The 3,763-nt window shown below is 61.1% G+C and overlaps 1 long non-coding RNA gene across 1 annotated transcript; it reads left to right on the forward strand.

Annotated features, from left to right (window-relative positions):
• Positions 1–295: 295 nt before the first annotated feature.
• On the forward strand, positions 296–1,987 carry LOC118642578. Its single transcript, XR_004961743.1, has 3 exons — positions 296–895; positions 1,197–1,323; positions 1,951–1,987. It is a non-coding gene; the product is annotated as an uncharacterized LOC118642578 (long non-coding RNA).
• The last annotated feature ends 1,776 nt before the right edge of the window (positions 1,988–3,763 follow it).

The raw sequence follows: 3,763 nt of genomic DNA on the forward strand, positions 1-3,763 counted from the left end.
AGAAGGAGAATGACCACAGGAGCCCACTTCCTCCGGCCGGAAACGAGGAAACCGGAGGGAGGGAGGCTGGTGAGGAGGAAGAACTTTCTGCCCCAGAGAGTCCAGCCCCGCCCCAGACCGGGGAGGGCGCGGGCGGGCTCGCCAGGGACCTTTGCCTTCCGGAAGGAGCCGCCACTCAGGACGTTTATCACATGAAGCCAGGCCCTGCTCTTCCTGAACCTTCCGACCGCACTCACCCTTGGAGGAGAGACGCTGTCCTTCACCACGTGCTCCACGCCCAGCGCCACCGCCGGGGGGACGCGTGCTGCCTCCGTGAGCTGTGCACAGTGGACTGCAGCCTCCGCCGCCACCAACACTCAGGTGGCCCCTCCCGGGGATGGAGAGTCAAACAAGTACCAGGGAGGCGTCCGAACCGAACTGCTCTCCTCGGAAAGTACAAGTCATCGCATTTGATCATCGCTGATGCACAGTGAGGCTGGGATGGCCCTTTCAGAATTCAGTTATTACCAGGAAACTGTTTTGTCTCTTGAATAAATTTTACCAGGGCAGAGGCTTAAGAACGACTCAGCTCACGAGGGGAGATGGGGCGGCCTCTGCCTCTCTGTGGTCAAGGTCACAGACGTCCTGAGATCGGGGCCAGCGGCCGGGGGACGGCACAGCCTGCCCTGTCGCCCCAGCCTCCACGGCAATGCTGAGCCCATGGTCCTCCAGGGGACCTGCCGGCTCCGTCCCCACGGCGTCCTGTGTCGCCCGTGAGCACCATGTCCTTTTGGGAAAAAAGAAAGTCATTCTTCACTTCCAGTGCCCAGTACCAGAACCCACTTGGAATTTGTTCACAAGCCCGAGAACAGGACATTCCACAACCTGCGCTCGGCAGGGCTGCGTCTTTCTGGAGGTATGTCAGCAGCTACGTAGAATATCCACCCTCCAAATGTGTCACCACGTCCGTGGGTCGTATATAATTAAATTGGCCAGAAATCACAGCCAGAAAGATTCTAGGAACATTCTATTGCCACCTCGTGTGTGTGTCTGAGTGTGAGTGTGAGTGTGTGTGGGTGTGACTATGAGTGTGGGTGGGTGTGAGGGGGAGTGAGTGTGTGTGGGTGTGAGTGTGTGTTGAGTGTGTGTGTGTGGCTCTGGGTGTGAGGGGGAGAGCTCAGGTGGTCATCACTGAATCGGGGGCATGTGCCCAGCAGGAGCTCTGTCTGAATGTACTGAGATAAAGATGATGAAGTTGGGAACAAAGGCTGACCCTTGACCTCCCAGAGAGAAGACTGGAGAGAATGGACGAAGATGGCAGTTCTGCAGAACCAAGGACCTCAGGTTTGTCCGGTGCTCACTTGGGTGGAACAGGGCCAGGCGGGGGGCCAGGAGAGTCCGCAGGACGTCGCCTGGGGTGCGGTGAGAGGGGCTGTCTGTCTGCAGACACGCCCGGACTCCCAGCAGGGAGGTGGCAGTTGGGGCTGAGGCTGAGCCCAGAGAGAGCTGCTCCCTCAGGTGAAGTGGGGGGGACAGCCGGACGTCCGCGGGGAGAGGCAGAGGGGCCTCGCCTCTCGAGACGGAGCCAGCCCACGGGAGAGCCATCGGCTCACAGCTGGACACGCAGGACACAGCGCGGCCTGGGGAGAGGGGGGCCTCCAGAGCACACACCACGCTCCCCGGCCCCGCGAGGTTTCAGAAAACTGTGTGACGAACCCCTTCGTGCTGATCACAGCCGCGAAACCCCCACCCGGCCCGGCGCGTTCTCTGTGACTCGTCCTCCCAGCCCGCCCGGTTTCGATCCGATCCTAACACCGAACCATTTCATCCAAACATTTTAGCAGATGTCTCTAATGGAACCGGTGGTTCTTTTTTAAAATAAAAAGGCATATTTGTATTTAACATCACACCTTAAAACATCCACAATAACTGAAGGGAATTTGGAGAAAAGTGACACTGAGCTTCTGGCAGGTTCCCGGGCGGGACTGACCAGACCGTGAAACGTGACCACTGCTGTGACCTGCGTGCGCCCAGCCCCGCGGAGCCGAGCAGAGCGCAGGAGCTTGAGGTCGGCCCCTGCTCTGCGGTGTCGGCAGCAGGGGCGAGCTTACCCTGAACCCAGAAGGAAAGGGAGCCCCCCTCTATTGCTTCGTTCGTGTGGAACTTTTTCTACTGGCCACGGCGAGGGCGGCGGATCGTCAGACCATCGCTGTCACCTACGGAAGGGTGACAGGCGACACTGGTGGCTCCGTTTCTGCAAAGTCGTGCACCCTTCTGTGACAAGCTGCGAAATACTCCAAAGAGCTGCCCACGGCCGCCAAACTGTGTGTGGGTCACGGGACCTGTCGCCCCGGTAAATCGGGGGCTCTGAGGGGCAGACGAACATCACCCCCACGGGAAGGAGCCCCGCCGTGTTAGTCTGCCCGGGCGGTGGTCACGCGGTATCGCAGCCTGAGTGACGAGCGTGAACGCATTTCTCATGGTTCTGAGGGCTGGAGGGCGGAGATCACGGTGCTGATGGGTCGGTCTTCAGCGCCTGCGGCCCCCTCGCTCACGGACGCACCTCAGGTCCTCATGGTCTTCAGCGCCTGCTGCCCCCTCGCTCACGGACGCACCTCAGGTCCTCACGGTCTTCAGCGCCTGCTGCCCCCTCGCTCACGGACGCACCTCGGGTCCTCAGGGTCTTCAGCGCCTGCGGCCCCCTCGCTCACGGACGCACCTCAGGTCCTCACGGTCTTCAGCGCCTGCTGCCCCCTCGCTCACGGACGCACCTCGTGTCCTCACGGTCTTCAGCGCCTGCTGCCCCCTCGCTCACGGACGCACCTCGGGTCCTCACGGTCTTCAGCGCCTGCTGCCCCCTCGCTCACGGATGCACCTCGGGTCCTCAGGGTCTTCAGCGCCTGCTGCCCCCTCGCTCACGGACGCACCTCGGGTCCTCACGGTCTTCAGCGCCTGCTGCCCCCTCGCTCACGGACGCACCTCAGGTCCTCACGGTCTTCAGCGCCTGCTGCCCCCTCGCTCACGGACGCACCTCGGGTCCTCACGTGCCTTCTCTCTGCGCTTCCTCGTGTCTCTGCCTCCTCCAAGGGAGGACACCGTCCTGAGGGATGAGGACCCTGACCTAGGACCTCATTTAACCTCAACCACCCCCTTCAAGGGCCTGTCTCCAAACCCGTCACGTGGGGCGTCCACCTGTGAATTCTGGAGGGACGTGGTCCAGTCCACAACACCCGCGAACTCCGGAACCCGAAGGGAAGCGGTCTGCTGTCCCTCCAAACGACGACCCTCCTCCTCCGGAAACAGGAGACGATGCTCTAACCACGTGCCCTCTGGCAGTTTCAGCCTCCAGCTGTATTTACGTATCTTCACTTCGAGTTCTGCGGTTGTAGGTTGTATGAGTGCGTTTCATCTGCGTCATTTAAACACTGACCGTGGCTGATGTCAGGGACAGCGTCTGCTCCTGGAGCCTCATCTGACCAGTGTGTTAGGGGTGGTGAAGGCTGCTCTCTCCCAGGGGCGCAGCCGTCGGTGTCCAAGGTTTCACCAAGAATGTCTGCTTCTCTGTCCCCACCTCCCAACCACGGACAGTCGGCCCACAGGTTGGAGAACATCCGTGTGGACATGGGTGCAGCTGCCTGTCTTGGTAACGTGAGCCGGAAGGGCCACCTCGCGGGCGCAGGAGGGCGCGGGAGGAGCCAGGTGCGCTGGAGACAGGTGAGGGCCCAGGGGCTGTTCCTCCCACCTGCTCTGCAGCACAGTCTTCGAATATCGTGTTTTCTTGAAG

This window comes from Molossus molossus, unplaced genomic scaffold (genome assembly GCF_014108415.1).
Source record: "Molossus molossus isolate mMolMol1 unplaced genomic scaffold, mMolMol1.p scaffold_m16_p_3, whole genome shotgun sequence".
In the NCBI taxonomy this organism is placed as follows: Eukaryota; Metazoa; Chordata; class Mammalia; order Chiroptera; family Molossidae; genus Molossus; species Molossus molossus.